The following is a 17581-nucleotide window of genomic DNA, read 5'->3' as shown; positions in this document are numbered from 1 at the left end:
GTGTTTAATGTACTGTACAGAATTTCTACAGACAAAAAGATTTTAGTACTTTAAATGAAACCCCCAAATAATGGTATTTCTGTGCCTGTTTACTAAAGAAGAGTTCTCAAATTCTAGAAGTTTTTTTCAATATTTAAAAGTACCATTGTATTAGTGTACCTAATAGTAATGAATAGCCATGGAGAAATAAAATTCTAGTTATTTTCATTTCAAAATATATTTATTTTGTTTAGTCAACAAATATTAAGCACCTGCTATATGCATTATACTGTGTTAGAGACAATAGGAGTTCTAAAGAATAAGAATTTTGTTGACATAAAGGAACTCAAAATAATTTACACCTAGCTCCAAAAATGTATCATGCCTTCAAAGGATAAAAATCCACAGTAGTGTGTGTAAGGTCATAGAGATTTAAAAATATGACATCCTCAATTTCAAGAAGCACTATTATCTTACTGTAACAGGTCATAGAAATCATAAAATTTCCATTTTGGTTTCAAATATTAGATTGGCAATCATTGATTCAGATTATTTCCTAAAACTTGAGAAGACTGAAACATGAAATAATCAAAAAGAATTATGAAAATATTGTAATGATTCTCTGACTAGAGAAATCTCTAATTAAAATCTATTTAGAATGGCAGAACTCTTAATTTTTACAATTTGAGTGTCATTATGCTTTATTATAAAGCTTGGGGCTGTCTACCAAATCATAATCAATAAATATTATTGTGATTATTGATACTGTGCTGAATATGAAGAGATATAAATCATGGCTCTTGTCTTGAAAGGATGTTAGCTTCAGAAGGAGAGGTACTTCATCTTTATCGTTTATTCAGAGAAAGATTGGATGAAGTCACCCTGGGCAAATATAGTGTCCACCTTCCCCTGCTTCCCCCCAATTCAAATCACCAGTAAGTTGCTAAGGCAGCCTCACAGACTGACCTCCTTCTTAATCTGTTCAATAATCACGTTTTTCTTGACAACTTTCTACCCTAGCTTTATATCAGTGTTCCAGTGGACTCCCCTTTCCCTCTTCCCATATACACTTCTTCCTCACACTTTTTATAGTATTTTATAAAGTTAAATGAAGCAGCTAGGTGGTACAGTGCATGGAGTGCTGGCCCTGGAATCAGAAAGACCAGAGTTCAAATGTGATCTCAGACACTTAATAGCTGTGTGACCCCCAGGTAAGTTACTTATTAACCCCTGCCTGCATAAAACTAGAGAAGCAAATGGCAAACTGCTCTAGTATCTTTGCCAAGAAAATCCCATGGACAGTTGGTCCGTGGGGTCATGAAGAGTTGGATACTACTGAACAACAACAGATAATATTTTCATATAATATTGTGTATTATAGCTATCTGTGTTGGTGTCTGAACTCCTCTAAGATATTTGAATGCAAGGACCAATCTTTTTTAAAGTTAGTATCTCCTATGGCACAAAGCAGGGTACCCTGCTCACTTTTATACTTTTGAAGCATTTGTGATCTCATAAATGTTGGTATTTAGTAGTGCAAATTACTACCCATCTACACTTTTCATACTTTGTATCTCTTGTTTGTGTCCTCTTGCAGATTCTCCACCAAAAGTCCACCAAGTATGCTGGGGAACCTTCTCTAAATCTCTTTAAGATTGTGTGGATACTAGTGAAGCATACAAGCTCTTTACCTTGTCATAGGTTTAGAACTAATAGGGACCTTAGCAGTCATTTGATCCAGTCTCCTCATTTTATAGAAGAGTATACTGTGACCCAGAAAAGTTAAGTGACTTACTTGCTCATGGTCACATAAAGGTAACAGAGCTGGGATTTGAATCGCAAGTCAGTCCTTTGACTCCAAATCTGGTGCTCTTTTCACTATACTGTGAAGCACATAGAAATGGCGTGACTTGACTTCTCTTCTTTGCCCTTCCATTAGTAAACCAGATAAGGCACTGAGTCCTTTCCCAGTGGGGGAAAATATGGACTGTCCTTAGGCCAGGAGTTTTTAACCTGGGGTCTATGAACTTATTTTCAAAAATTTTATTTTTATAACTAATATAGTTGATTTGTAATTCCATGTAATTTATTTTAAGCATCTAAAAACATTCTGAGAAGGGGTCTATAGGCTTCACCAAACAACTATAGGGATCTATTGCACGAAAACGATTAAGAACCACTGCCTTAGACATAATATTTTAACAAATATAGATCCAATATTTAAGTCTTGATTGAAGAAACTGTTTTGTGTTTATAGAAGTCAAAAGCATTCTAGTTTTTTTATCATAACATTAAAAGACAGAATGAGAATTTTGATTTTTTTTTAAATGGGGAGAAAATGTGGCAGCACTAGGATAGATGTTTTAAAAGTTTCACTGCCTCATTTAAGTTCTTTTTTAAGAACTTGGGAATCAGGGAGAGGAAACTATCATATTTATCTTAGCCTATGTTACATACTTTGTGGCTGTTCAGTTGCACTATTAACTGAAGTTTTCTTGTACCCATTTAACAGTTAGAAGTGGGAGAATTCAGTCTCTTCCTCTTCCTTAGTGACCAGGCCAAATAATTTTCTGGTGGTATGATCTTTTTTTGGTTAAGGTGCTGTTCTCTGTTGGGACTGTGCTACAGACTTTTTATCTTACTATGTGTACCTATTGTTAAATAAATGTTATTGTCACTCAGCACAAACATTAAATATTTACAGTGTTTAGAATAGTGTATTGGGATAGATAGCAAATTTAGATAAGGCTCATTCCTGGTTCTAGTACTGCATGTGATGAAGTCAGGGTGAGAGGATGGAACAGGAATCCCAGGATGGGGATTATTGATGAATGAAGATAGTTAAGAAGAGTAGTACCCAGTTATGTTTACTATACTTTGATTCAACAAATATATATTAAGTGCCTTTTAATAATGTCCAAGGAATTTGGAATGAAAAGAAAAAAGAAACTGTTTTCTCTCAAGAGTTTACATTCTACTGGTGGAAAGGGCATTAGAGACATGGCATATACAGGTAAGAGCAACTTGAGGGATCAGGAATGGATGCACATAGAGGTGGTAGAAATGAGTTGGGCCTTGAAGGAAACTAAAGATTCTCATTTATCTTTCCTGATGCCCTCAAAGTGTTGCCCTGTATGTTGTTGTTCAGGCATTCAGTCATTCATCATGTCTGACTCTTCATGGCCCCATGGACCATAACACACTAGGCCTTTCTGTCCTCCACTAACTCTTGAAGTCTGTCCAAGTTTCTGTTGATTGTTTCCATCATACTATCTATCCATCTTATCCTCTGTCATCCCCTTTCCCTTTTTGCCTTCAATCTTTCCCAGTATCAACCTTCATCTTCGGTATTTGATGTTCCGGTGAATAGCCTGAATTAATTTCTTTAGGTATTGATTGGTTTGACCTCCTTGCTGTTCAAGGGTATTTTCAAAAGTCTTCTCCAGCACCACAGTTCTAAAGTGTCAGTTCTGTGGCCTTCAGCTTTCCTTATAATCCAACTCTCACAGACATGCACTGCCACTGGAAAGACCATAGCTTTGACTATATGGACCTTTCTTGGTGAGGTGATGTCTCTCCTTTTTAGGGTGCTGTCCAGATTTGCCATAGCTTTCTGTCTTTTAATTTCATGGCTGCAAATCACCAAATGCAGTGACCTTTGAGCCCAAGATTATGAAATCTGACACTGCTTCCATTTCTTCTTCCTCTATTTGCCAGGAAATGATGGCACCAGTTGCCAAGATTTTTTGATGTTAAGCTTCAAGCTAGTTTTTACGTGCTCCTCTTTTATACTCTTCAAGAGGCTTTTTAATTCTTCTTCACTCTCTGCCATCAGAGTGGTATTGTCTTTTTACGCGAGATTGTTGCTGTTTGTCCGGACGATCTTAATTCCAGCTTTTGATTCATCCAGCCTGGCATTTTGCATGATGTATTCTCCATATGAGTTAAATAAATAAGGTAATAGTATATAGCCTTGTTGCATTTCTTTTCCAATATTAAACCAATCAGTCATTCCATGTTTGGCTCTAACTGTTGCTTCTTGGCCCATATGTAGATCTCTCAGGAGATAAGTAAGATAATCTAGTACTCCCATCTCTTTGGGGACTTGCCTCATTTTGTTGTGATCCACACAGTCAAAGCCTTTAGTGTAGTTAATGAAGCAGAACGAGACATTTTTCTGGATTTCCTTTGGTTTCTCCATTATCCAGCAAATGTTGGCAATTTGATCTCTAGTTCCTCAACCTCTTTGAAAACCTATTAGTAATTCTGGTAATTCTCTATTCATGTATTATGGAAGCCTGGTTTGCAGAATCTTAAGCATAATGTTGATGGCATGTGACATGAGTGCAATTGTTTGCTAATTTGAATATTCTTTGGCATTGCCCTTCTTTAGTATTGGGACATTAACTGATCTTTTCCAATCCAGTGGTCACTGTTGTGTTTTCCAAATTTGCTGGCATTTTGAATGCAGCACATTAACAGCATCATCTTTTAGGGTTTTAAGTAGCTCAGCTGGAATTTCATCATCTTCACTAGCCTTATTGTTAGCAATGTTTTTCTACGGCCCACTTGAGTTTTTTCTCCAGGCTGTCTGGCTCTAGATCAGCAAGGATACCATTGGGATTATTGATGATGTTAAGATCGTTCTTGTATAGTTATTTTATGTGTTCTTGCCACCTCTTTTTAATCTTTTCTATTTCTGTTAAATCCCTACCCATTTTTGTCCTTTATCATGCCAATTTTTGTACAGTACTTTCCCTTGATATCTCTGGTTTTCTTGAAGAGATCTCTTGTCTTTCCCATTCTGTTGTTTTCTTCTATGCCCTACATATCTCCTCCTTTCTACACTCAAAATCCTAGAAAAAGTTTATTTATACTTCTTGAATTCTCTTCTTGGGCAAGGTCCTTTAGCTTGAGGAGTTGGGGGAGGTATTCTGTGGGAGGTTTGAGAAAGAAGAGGTTTTTGAGCAGGCTCTCTGGTAAGTGGAATAAAAAATAGATTAGGGAAGTAAAAAGACTGCCTGATGATTAGGTAACATAAATTCATAGTAGACATAGATTTTTACCTGATTTTAGGTCACCATCATCTAGCGTGTGTTTACTATGTGCAAGGCACTGGGCTATGTGCTAAGAATATAGATACAAAGTTGAAAGAAAGGTAGTCCCTGCCAGTAAGGAGGTTACATTCTAATATGGAAGGGGTCCACACATAAAAGAAAACTGAAAAATATGGGGAGGGAGAAGGAGAAGGTACTTGTGAATGGATGTGATGGAGAAAATCTGAAGAGAAAAGGTGGCCTCAGAGCTTTTCTTACAGAGGAGATTCTGGGAGGAACCAACTGATTATAGGAAGTGGCCACTAAGGCAGACTGTACTTCAAGTGTGATAAGGCCTGGAGAAGAGTAAATTTCCAGGGTGGGGAGGCTGCTCTGCCATTGTCCAGAGAGTCAGGAGTAGAAGAGCCTAGAGAGGAATAAAGATCTTCTGACTTTGCCTTCTTTTCACTTTACTAGAAATATAGGACTGTAGAATTAGCATAGATTTAAGGGATTGACCCAGCATCATTATTTAGATTGTGAGAGACTTCAAATGTTATCTGCTCCAATCTTATAGTTTTTACGGGTGACTGGCAAAGCTCTATGCAAAATGCTTTTGGTTTCAGTGTCTTGGTTGTATTTCTAGTTTCTATCATAAGGAATATAAACCTCAGTTATTTAGTTAGCAGTGAGAGGTAGTGCAAAAAGCAGAAAATTTTCTGGATCTGGAATCAGGAAAGACCTAGATTTGAATCCTGACTGTGATTAATGTCACAACCACATAACTGTTGTATGACTTCTGCTACTTGCTTTCCTTGGCTTCCTTCAAGAGGCAATTTATAGCCAGCTTTTGCAGAAGGCCTTTTCTTTCCAACTGCTAATGTCTCCTCTTATAAAATTACCTTTGATCTTTTCTTTGTGTATATTTTGTATATGCATAGCTTTTTGCATGTTCTTTTCCCCTTTTGAATGAAGCTCACTTCTTGAGATCAGGGACTTTTTTTTCCCTTTGTAACCCCAAGCATTTTAAGCCCCTAGTAAGTACTTGCTGAGTAGAAAATGAGAAGAATAATGTCTACAATACCTAGCTCACAGAATTGTTGTAAGGCAGGCACTTTGCTAACCTTAGAAGGTTGCATAAAGGTTATTTTTTATTGTTAAGCTTATTTCTTAATGATGTATTGATTCCTTTGAGAAAGTAACATAAGGGACACTTACCTATTTTGGAGGTTTAAGAAGGCTTTTTATCTTGCTTGGATCCAAGTCTACGATTCCTGGACTTGCAGGAGAAGCCTTGTGGCTTACCCTGCTCTCCTGACTAGACTAGGGACCCATCCATGTGATTCTTTCTCATTTGGGCGGGGAGGGTTATTTATTTATTTTTTTGTCCCAGCTGGGAACTAGGAAGAGAAGCAAGGGTGTTAGTCTCTGACCTTTCTGGGGACAGGAAGAAAGAAACCCTTATAGTTACCAGGGATGGTACAAGGAGTTGCTTTATGTCTTTCTGTCTTGTGCAGACCTCTTTACATTTAAAATTTTGAAGGTGCTCAAGCCAGGCTTCCTATTCTAAAAGGTGGCAAGTAGTTTTAGTTTTAATATATAATATTAGGGAGAAACTTTGGATGAGTTCTAAACAGTCCTAATAAAAGGAAGTGGAAACTCACATGTGAGTCTTGGAATCAATGGAACCATTTGGCCAAAATAAGTGCTACTAGGAAGAAAATTTTATAGGTAAGACCCTTGCATGGACTCAGAGAAGGCCAGCTACCCAGATAAAAGTCTAATGAATGTCTTTTAGGGGTGTTGTTTGAGTAGTCTTTTTTTTTTAATAGTTTTCAAGGTGTTGGGTTAATTTTTATATAAACTTTTATTAATTTGGCTATGAATAAAATTTACATGCTGTCAATTGCCAGATATTTGAGTAATTATGACTGAACTGCCTGATATTTTAATGAAGAATTTATTTGAATAAAGCACACAAAGATACTAAATGACAGAAATCTTTTTTCATAAAAGTTAAAACACAAATCACTAACATTAATAGATGAAATGAATACAAAGTACCCAAGAGAGCAAATTATGTAAAGTAATTGTACTCCTCAGCCCAAGGATGCCCACAGAATATTCTGTGTTTAAAGGACCTGCCTGGATCCATGCTAGGGGCCTGACCTCAAAGGGGTCAAGTGCTCTTTTGCTCCTTAATTTCCATATCTAGATATTCCCAGGAAAATCTTTAAAAGAAAAGCTTTGGTGTGGCTAATATCTAAGGTTTTTCAATGTACAATATGGTTATCAGGTATAGGACAGCTTATGTCCTCTACTACAAGTAATTGTAAAAGAAGAAAAGGATTCACAGACATTAGTACACAAGGAATTTTAAATAAAGATCCATTTTATTCGGTATATTCCTTATGCAAATTTGGGGGACTGTGACTGAGTGCTTTACCTTGACCTCAGACCTTCACTTTTTGGGTAATTCAAGGTGGTTATGGAGCCTTAGAAGAGTTTACATAGCCTTGTTCCTCATTTCTTGACTTTAGGTCTATATCTTCACTGTGACTCTTGGCAGTGTGCCTCTTTTCCTACGAAAAGTGCCTCCCTGAGAAGGAGGGGACCTTTCTAGTTTCCCTGAGTGATTGAACTGCAGGCACCCTCTCTGGCCTCCTCCATAGCAGTTGCCTTGCTGCCGTTCAGACTGCCCTCTTGTAGCTAAACCACAGCTGCTGCCTTGGGTCCTGGGACTATTCCAACCATGGCCAAACCCTTATGGACAATCTTTTGTACATATAAACTCTAAGTAAGTGTCTTCATTCTTTGAATCACTCCTCATACGAAATAGTTTTGTTAGTCTTTACTGTTCCAGTTGTCTGTTTCTGTACACATTACTTCCTTTGATGGGAGCATACATCTATTAATCTAGCATAAAATTTTATGTGGCTTAGTGAATAGGGAGTTGCTTCTGATTCAGAAAGGGCTTGAAAGTCCCTCCTTTGACATATACTGGCTGTGTGATCCTGGGCAAGTCACTTAACCTCAGTGCCCCCAGCTAACCCCATAACACTCTCAGAGTTTCAGAGCCACATGAATTGGTTTAGGAAGTTTCTCACCAAGAGTCCTTTACACTGAAGGAATACCTCTCCCCTCTCCACCCCCCTTCCCCGGGGGAGGGAAGAAAGTTTGTGCTGGGTTTTATGGTTTGGTTTTGTTTTTTGTTTTTTAAAGCAGCTTCATCATACTTTCGGCATGTGCTGAATTCCTTTACTGTGTTTGTATAATATATTTATTTTAATTAATATCACTGCACAACATTGTGTTTGTTTGTCTTCCTTCAATTTCATCTTGTTAGGTAAGGCCAGCCCTTTCAAATTTTTTTGAATCTTGATTCTGACATTTAAGGTATTGTAAGTTTGCAAAGTATCTTTGTATTCACCCAAGTCTTTAATAAAAATGTTCTATAGGAAGAAAAGCATAGCACTTTCTGCTAAATATATCAAAGAACTCTTTACATATTGACACCAATCAATTAATTTATTTAAAACATTTATTAAGTACTTACAAAGTATAAGATTTTGGATTAGAGACATGCTATTCTATCACATGCTCATCTGTCTTCTTCCACTTGTCAGGGACCTTTCCTTCCTGGAGGCCACAGAGAGACCTTTCATGTTCCCCATCTCCTGTCTCCTGAGCCTGGTGTGCATGTAAAGGATTAGATAAGAGAGAAACCTTCATCGATCACCTAATTCTTACACCTCCACCCCCACCCCCAGTGGTCCCATTATTGTTTGAGATACTTAACAAATACTTAGAAGAAACTCCAAACTTAGACCAAACCTCTAGTGATGTTAATAATCCATCTGAACTAATCTGTCAATGATTAACAAAATCCCAGCCAACATAACCCATCCCATCCCAGTGATTCTGAGCTCTAGTTGTCATTATTGAGACTCTTCCTTATTCCCACCCCCTTTAGCCAAATCCTTCAATGTCTCACTCTAAAATTACCTATCCCTTCCACTGTGCTGTCTGGAATGTGTAAGTAACAGATTTGTTTTCAATCTTAAATCTTTTCCTTTTCTACTCTTTACATCTGTATTTCACTGAGACTTGGCTTCTTCCTAATGACACAGCCTTCTGACCACCCTTTCTCAGAACTAGTTGCAATTTCACTTTTATCCTCTGACTCATTGATCAGGGTAAGGGAGTTAGAATACTACTTCCCATTTCCACTTAAAAGCTCACAATATATTTATTACACTCTTGACAGTGATATACAATTATATTCTTTCCTGTCATTATTGCTATTTCCCCTGAAACAGATTTGTCTCTGGTTCTCTACTTCTTATCTTCATTTCAGGCAGAATAGTACCCTAGTTTCATTCTCTTTGGTTTCCCAAGAGCAGGACTCTATTCTACTTTGATGTTTTATGGATAGTGAATTCTTCCTCTTATTTCCTGACAGAGTTCCAATAACTTTTCAGAAAATCAGTTATATCTAAAGCCTCTGATTTCTTAATTCTTAGAATTCTTAGGATCAATGAATTTCCAAGGGAAGGTTATATTACCTTAAATGGGCTATCGATACTTTTTTTTTGTAAAAGTGTTCCTCACTCTGTTTTAAATTGTTCAGTTTTACTCCCAAGCCTGTTTCAAACTGTTATCTCCCATAATGTGTTCCTTGTATGTACTAAAACAGTTTTTTCAGTTAATAGGATCTCATTACCTAATTTGTTTAAAGTTATATTCTCTCAAAATACTAGCTTCTGTATTTAGTGAGCAACTAGAATTGCAGACCAAAAGGAGAGTAACATCTGACCTGTTGAGTGTCATTCTTCTCCAAGGGAGAACTTAGGTGGTGTGAAGAAGGGGGATAGAAAGCTCTCTTTACTTTTTCCATCTTCCTTGGTCTCTGGATCTTATTTGAATACAAGTTTGATTACTCTGACTACTCTTGGGTGGTGGAAAAAAATCTAGAAAGATCTGTATGGTCATTTCCTAGTCTAGTAAGGAGGAAGGATAACCCAGATCATGTTACTGGACAGCAAAATTTTCCTAAAAACCTTTTAAAAATGGAGGTAATAAAAAAGTGCTTATACTTTAACACAGCATAAACCATTTTAATCTGTTTCAAAAATTTCCCTTATAAAAAAGACATTTAAAGATAAATGGTGTTATAGTGGAAGGAGTGCTGTAAGGTGATCTGGGTTCGAATGCCTCTTTATATACTAGCATTGTGACATGAGAAATGAAGTTTGGTAGTTCCACAGTCTGTTTCTGTATTTGTAAAATGGGCCTGATTGTGATATTTAAACTGCTTAACTTACAGGGATGCTGTGAGAAAACCACGTTGTAAACTTTTAAGTGCTATATGAATGAGTTTTAAATTTTTTTCTTACAATCTTAAAAAGTTGCATGGTGTACTAAAAGGTTAAGTGATTTTCCCAATAATTACAAAGTTAGTGTGTGTGTCAGAGGCAGGACTTAAACCAATACTCTTTGTGACATCTAGGCCTGTACTCCATTGCCTGTCTCATTATAACTATCTTTTGATCAGGCATTTATTAACCATCTATTGGGTGCAGGGTTCTGGGAATACAAAGTAAAAAAATAGAAGTCCATACTCCTTACTTAGTATTAAAAAAAAAAAGCTTACATTCTATCAGGGGAGACGTCATATGTATGTAAGTATTTAAAATACGTATATAAAACAAACCTAAGTTAATCTTGCATTGGAAAATAATAGAAGCCTTCAGTTCAATTAAGAAGTATTTTTTAGGTACCTACTATGTGTTAGGCACTATTCTAGGGTATAGGGATTCAGCCTCTTTCTTCAAAGCTTAAATTCTACTAGGGGAAACATTGTATACATTTAGAATTGAATATAAACTATTCAAAATAATTTCCATGTGGATAGCTCAGATTAACTATGAAGTGCAGTTAGTTAGCAACAGAACCTGGGTTTCAGAGGGTATAGTGTCTAGATAGGAGCAATTTAGTCATTTTGACTATTAGAAATATTCAAGTTAACCACAAAGGACCTGTGAAGGAGGAACTATCTGCCTCTAGAGAAACAACTGATAAATAGAAGTTATGTATTAAATGATTTTACATATTATGCATATTTGTTTCTAATGGTAGCCACCTCTAGGCTGCAGTGGGATAGGGAGAAAAAGAAAGTTACATTTAGTATTGTGCAGTGATTTTTTTGTTTCAGGCACAATTGCATCTTTTAATTCATTTATTATCGATGTGTTGGCCAGAGAAGTTAGGCTAAAGAAAGGGCCTTTTAATAACTCAGCAATATTACTACTAGGTTTTTACTCTCAAAGAAATCAAAGAGAAAAAGGTCCATATGTACAAAGAATGTAGCAACTCTTTGTGGTGGCAAAGAATAGGAAACTGAAGGGGTGCCTTCAGTTTTAGAAAAACTGAATTTACGAAAATTTAGGAAAAGCAGAACAAGCTTTGGTATGTTTATGTGATGGAATACCATTGTGCTGTAAGAAATGACAATGGGGGGGAAAAAAGAAATGACAATGGGGTTGGTTTCAGAGAAACCTGGGAAGACTTGTATGAACTGTGAAAAAAAAAGAGAGTGTGAAGTGAGAAGAACTAGGAGAACAATTTATACAATAGCTGGTAATATTGTAAAGATAAACAACTTTCCTCCCAAGCTTTTATTTTTATTTATTTTTAACATCCATTTTAAAAAAATTTGTGTTGCACATTCTCTCCTTCCTCTACTGACTAAGAAGGCAAACAATATGAAACCCATTATGCATGTTAGGTCATGCAAAACATTTCTGTATTAACCATGTTGGGGGAAAAAACCCCAAGAAAAAGAAATTGAAAAAACAATATACTTTAATCTACAATCAGAGTTATTAGTTTTTCTCTAGAGGTGGATAACATTTTTTTATCTTAAGTCCTTTTGAATTAGAAGACAACTTTGAAAGTTTTAGGAACTGTGATCAGCAGAGTTGCCAACTACATTTCCTTCCCTTTCCCCTTCCCCTTTCCTTTCACGTGTGTGTGTGTGTGTGTGTGTGTGTGTGTGTGTGTGTGTGTGTGTGTGTGTGTACACGTACGTATATACACAGATTTTGTTTCTCTTGTTTTCTCAGTTTGGGAGGGAAGAAGTGAAAGAGAGATTGTGGATCAGAAAATAAAATAATTTAATTAAAGAAAATAAAAGTATTTAGATGGCTGCATGTCATTTTAGTTAGAATTTTGGGTTGGGTTTCTCCTCTTGAGGGAAATGTTAAACAGCTGGAAATTTCAGAATGAAGCCTCCAATTTGGCATTCAAAAGGATATTGAAAACATTGAAAAACATTACTTAGACCTGTAAAACCCAGGCAATAGAGAGCCATGCTTTTGTCCTTAGGATAATCTTGGCTATGTGTTACAAATTATATCTCTTCACCATCCCACAAAGGAATAGTTCATTATGGTTTCCCAGGAAAAATTTTTAACATTATTTTTTTTAATTGAACCTGATTTTTAAAAATTTACACAAGCTTGGGAGAGAGGTATTTAAAATGTTGGATGGCAGAATCAGGATTTAAAATCTCAGTGAGCTAGAATGATGAACAAAGCCTGTAAGATGAAATATGGGTGGTGTAATGAATGGAGCATTTAAGTGGCTGAATGTTAGGAAGACCTGAGTTGAGTTTTGCCTTTGACACACTTACTCTCCATGTGACCTTTGTGAGTATTCCATTCCCGGAATACTCTTGCCCTGTCTACACCTCTTGACTTCCCTGGGTTCTTCATGTTCTATAAGAAGCCTTTCCTTCTCTCCTTAATACCTGTACTTTCCATCTACTGTTAACATTGAATTTAGCCTGTATGTATCTTGTTTGTTCCTAGTTATTTTTATGTTGTCTCCTCCATTAAACTATGAGCTCCTTGAAAGCATGCACTGTCTTCTGCCTTTCTTTGTATCTCCAGCGCTTAGCACTGTGCCTGGCACTTAGTAGGTACTTAACAAACCCTTGTTGACTGACTTACTGATTGTGGGGAGAGCACTGATTCTTGATTCAGAGGACCTAGGTTCAAATCTTGCATCTGATAATTCTTGACTGATCCTGGTCAAGTTACTTAATCTCCCTGGACCTCACTTTCCCAACCTGTAATATAAAGGGATTGGATAATAAAAGATGTCATTTAGTTCAGATCCCACATTTTACAGGTGAGAAAACTGAGGCCCAGAGAGGTTAAATAACTTGTTCACAGTTTATACAGGTCACAGAAGTAAGTATCAGGACTGAGATTTTGAACCCAGACTCTTTACACTAATTCCGGTGGTCTTTACCCCTGACTAACATGTACTCTTGAGTTAAATGACCATTTTCTCCCGAGCTTCCTGTTATTTCCATTTCTTCTTTTGTGTAGAATCCAATCTGAAGTAACAGTTCTCTTCTAAAACAGATTTTCGTCAGGACAATTTAAGGATTTCTAGCATGCTTAATTTTGATACAAGGACCTCATGTTCTTGGATTTAGAATTAAACTTGGCTTCACATCCTTGCTCTGATGTATATTCACTGTGATACGTTGTCCAGCATTTAATCTCTTTAATTCAGTTTTCTTACCTGTAAAATGTGGGATGTGTAAAATGTGTAATTTTTTGACAGCCTCTCAAATGACACATAAAAAAATAATGCACCCAAAATATTTTATTAATCTTCAAATGCTAAATAAACTTACTTTGATGATATAGATGGTTTGATAATCTGACATCAAAACTATTCTTTATTACAGTGACAGTTTTTTTGTGTTATGTATCAGGAAATCGCAATCTGTTTCCTCCTTCTGTCAGGATAGACTTTGTTGGATCCATGATCTCACTGATACAGATACTCCCTCCAACAATACAGACTGCAGGCTGAGCATACCCTCTCACTTTGTGCTACTTTTGTCCATGTGCTGCTGTAAATCTTTCCATGAAGTCTAACGAATAGAATAATAATAATAATAATAATAATAATAATAATAATAATAATAATAATAGAAACTGCCATGTATACAGTGGCTTAAGGTTTACAAAGCTTTAACTACATTATCCCATTTGATCTTTATAATAATCCTTCTAGGTAATTATTATCCCACTTTGCAAATTATGAAATGGAGATTCAGAGCAGTTAAATGATTAGTCCACACTCAAAACCTTGGAATTGTGAGAGGGGATACTTGAGCTTGATTCTCCTTACTCTAAGTCTAGAGCTCTCTCTATGATAACCATACTCCTCCTCCAAACATATCCAACTATAATCAAATATAGACTCCACTATCACATCTGCTTTGTTCATCTTTGTTTAGTCCTTACCCAAATGTTCTCTACTGTGATTCTTTCTTCAGTTTTGTGCATTTGTGGGATTTAGAGACCCTTACCAGTAGGTAATAAATTAGAACCTCGAGTTATTGCCTAAGTAATATTATCCCAAAGGACTAGAGAAATATTCTTGGGTAAGTGTGATTTCTTATGTCTGTCTTTTAAGTCAGAAGGCTGGCATGAAGGATATTATGGTAGAGTGATTTGCAAATAAAGGGGCCAAATATGTTGTTGATTTTGTAGCACATAACACTCATGGATGTGATTATTTTGGTCAGAGAATTTATCAGATGCAAATTATAATCATTCAGCAAGCATTTAATAAGTGTCTGCTTTGTGCTAGGCACTGAGGATACCAAAAAATTAAACAGACTCTGAACTCAAGGAGCTTGTTATCTTCTATAGCAGGAGAAACAATTACTTACATAGACAAATACAAAATTGTGGATCCCCATAATTGACAAGTGGTAGCCCTACTTCACCAAAGAGATATCTTTACATTGGTTCTCTTTGCTATGTTCTAATCATGTCAGAGATGATCCTTTTATACTATACACCAGTTTGGATTAGTATTTACTTTATGAAGGTTAATTTCTTCATCATATTTTCCCTGGCTTACTCAACCCAAGATTGAGTTTATACAAATATTTATTTCATAGCAAATTAGACAAAGAAGAATACAGTAGTATAATTTATTTAATATGGGAAAAAAATGCTTGTAGCTTAAAGTATAACTTAGGTTCCTTTTTAATGCTTTTGTGTTTAATATACTTCTTTCTTTTCTTTTCTTTTTTTGGCTAGGCAAAGGGGTTAAGTGACTTGCCTGGGGTCACACAGCTAGTAAGCGTTACATGTCTGAGGCCGGATTTGAACTCAGGTCCTCCTGAATCCAGGGCGGGTGCCCTATCCACTGTGCCACCTACCTGCCCATTTTTTATTCTGTTTTTTCCCCCCTTAATATACTACTTTTTTTTTATTTTTTAAATTTTTTTTTATTTTTTTAGGCAATTGGGGTTAAGTGACTTGCCCAGGGTAACACAGCTAGTAAGTGTGAAGTGTTTGGTCTGAGGCTGGATTTGAACTCAGGTCCTCCTGACTTCAGGTCCGGTGCTCTATTTACTGCACCACCTAGCTGCCCCTCCCCCTTTAATATACTTCTAAATAGGAATTATGGCATTAGATCAGTTGTAGTAGCTATATTTAATTTATATGTTATATACCAATTATATATTATATACCAACACATAACTGTTTTATGTCAATAAAAGAAGCGCTGTTCCTTAAAAGAATTTTCTATAAAAATGGTCACTTTAGTGTTTTTAGGCTTATTTTGAATATAAAGTTCATTAGCAATTACAAATGTCCAATCTCATTGATGTCTTTTTGGAAAGCTAAGTAGAATTCTTGTTTCAAATATCAAAGAATTTTAATTCTTAAGTTACATTTATTGAAGTTTCAAATAAGCACCAAAATGAAATAGTACAGGATGTGTATGATAATCTACACTGACTTTTTGCTATAATGTCAAATGAATCACTGAGTTTGTCAAAACGTGGTATTTTGTGACCTTTAAGTATAGCATACTTTAGGCTATTAATTTTTTTTTTCTTTAAGCGTAATTTTAAGCCTTTTTTTCTGCCTGGGAAAAAAAGGCTTTTTATTTGACCTATTTTATGATCGCAGACAATCAGAAAGATTACTGTATCATAAATTTAAAACTGCAAAGACCTTAAAGGCCATCTCATCCAGTCCCCTTATTTTATAGATTAGGAAGTAGAGTCTCAGAGAGGTTAAGTGATTTGCTCATGCCCTTACAGTAGTAAGTGGCAGAGATAAGATTTGAACCCAGGCCTTGATTTCTGTTGCTCTAGTATTATTCATGAATGGCCTAAAAAATTCACCTGATGGTACATCTTTTCGTGATGAATTTCTCCGATTTAAAGTTAGACTGATTCTTGAAAGACAGGCATGAAGTACATTGATTGAACTACCCATACTCACCTCTGTCCCAGCTTGATGAGACCTTTCAGTGTCTATTCTCTTTCATTTAAAAATTCAACTTTATTTTGATTTCAATTCTCAATTCTCTCTCTCTCTCTTTTCTCCTTCCCCTCCTCATTGAAAAGTTGAGAGAAACAAAACCTATTAAAATATGTATAGTTGTGCAAAACAAATCCCTGCATTAGCCGCATCATTAAAAGAGAGACAGACATATACTTTATTCTATACTCTGAGTCCATCAGCTCTGTCTCTAGAAGCAGATAGCTATTTAATCATGAATTCTTTGGAATTATGGTTGGTCATTGTCTTGATCAGAGTTGATTATCTTTACAATATGATTGTGTGAATTTTTTTCTTTGTTCTGCTCACTTTACTTTGCGTCATTTCATACAAGTCTTCCAAGGTTTCTCTGAAACTATTCCCTTCATCATTTCTTTAGACTCTATTCTCCATTGACATTTGTGACAGTGGAGTCTTTCAGAATCCAGAGTCACCTCCATGTTGTAATGAGACATGAATGGAAGACTTTAGTGGAGTTTGTAGAGTTTTACTGTGTATACACAGTGAACTAATTAATCAGTATACATAGAACATATGTATATATATATGTAAGGTATTATTCTAAAGTTACGAGATTGCTGTTGTTTTTGTATTAAACCAACATACTGTCATAGATGTAACTAAATGACTATTCAACTTCAAAGTGATAGAATTTAGAGCTGGAAAGAATCCTAAAGAGCATCCAGTCCAGCCTCTTTATTTTAAAGATGAGGAAAATGAGACTCAAGAGAGGCCAGGTGGCTTCCTGAAGGCCCTGAAGTGATTCAGACACAGGATCTCTGACCTCAAGTCCTCTATTCTGTTCCCTGTAAATCATCACTCTCATGATACTACATTAGGTTTTGGTAGTTCAGTGAACAGAGTGCCAGGCCTGGAATCAAAAAGATTTGAATTCACATTAGACTTCAGACACTACTAGCTATGTGACTCTGGGCAAGTCACTTAACCTTTGTTTGCCTTGGTTTCCTCGTCTGTAAAGTCGAAATAATAATAGCGCCTACATCCCAGAGTTATTGTGAGGCTCAAATGAATACCAGTTGTAAAGTGCTTAGCACAGTACCTGGCACGTAGTAGGTGCTATATAAGTTAAGAAAATTACATTAAGCTCTTGAATTTTCATGAATCTGAAAAAAATAGTAAATATTGAAGTGAATTGGATTGAAATGTTTC

At 36.0% G+C, this 17581-nt stretch overlaps 1 protein-coding gene across 2 annotated transcripts in view; it reads left to right on the top strand.

The window, feature by feature from the left end:
- GALNT1 (polypeptide N-acetylgalactosaminyltransferase 1) overlaps positions 1-17581 on the top strand; it is a 159547-nt gene that overhangs the window by 40275 nt on the left and 101691 nt on the right. The gene's annotated exons all lie outside the window — the stretch shown is intronic.

This window comes from Phascolarctos cinereus, unplaced genomic scaffold (genome assembly GCF_003287225.1).
Source record: "Phascolarctos cinereus isolate Bilbo 61053 unplaced genomic scaffold, phaCin_HiC Scaffold_4;HRSCAF=312, whole genome shotgun sequence".
In the NCBI taxonomy this organism is placed as follows: domain Eukaryota; kingdom Metazoa; phylum Chordata; class Mammalia; order Diprotodontia; family Phascolarctidae; genus Phascolarctos; species Phascolarctos cinereus.
Note: the sequence above shows the minus strand (reverse complement) of the source record. Positions and strands in the feature narration are given on the sequence as shown.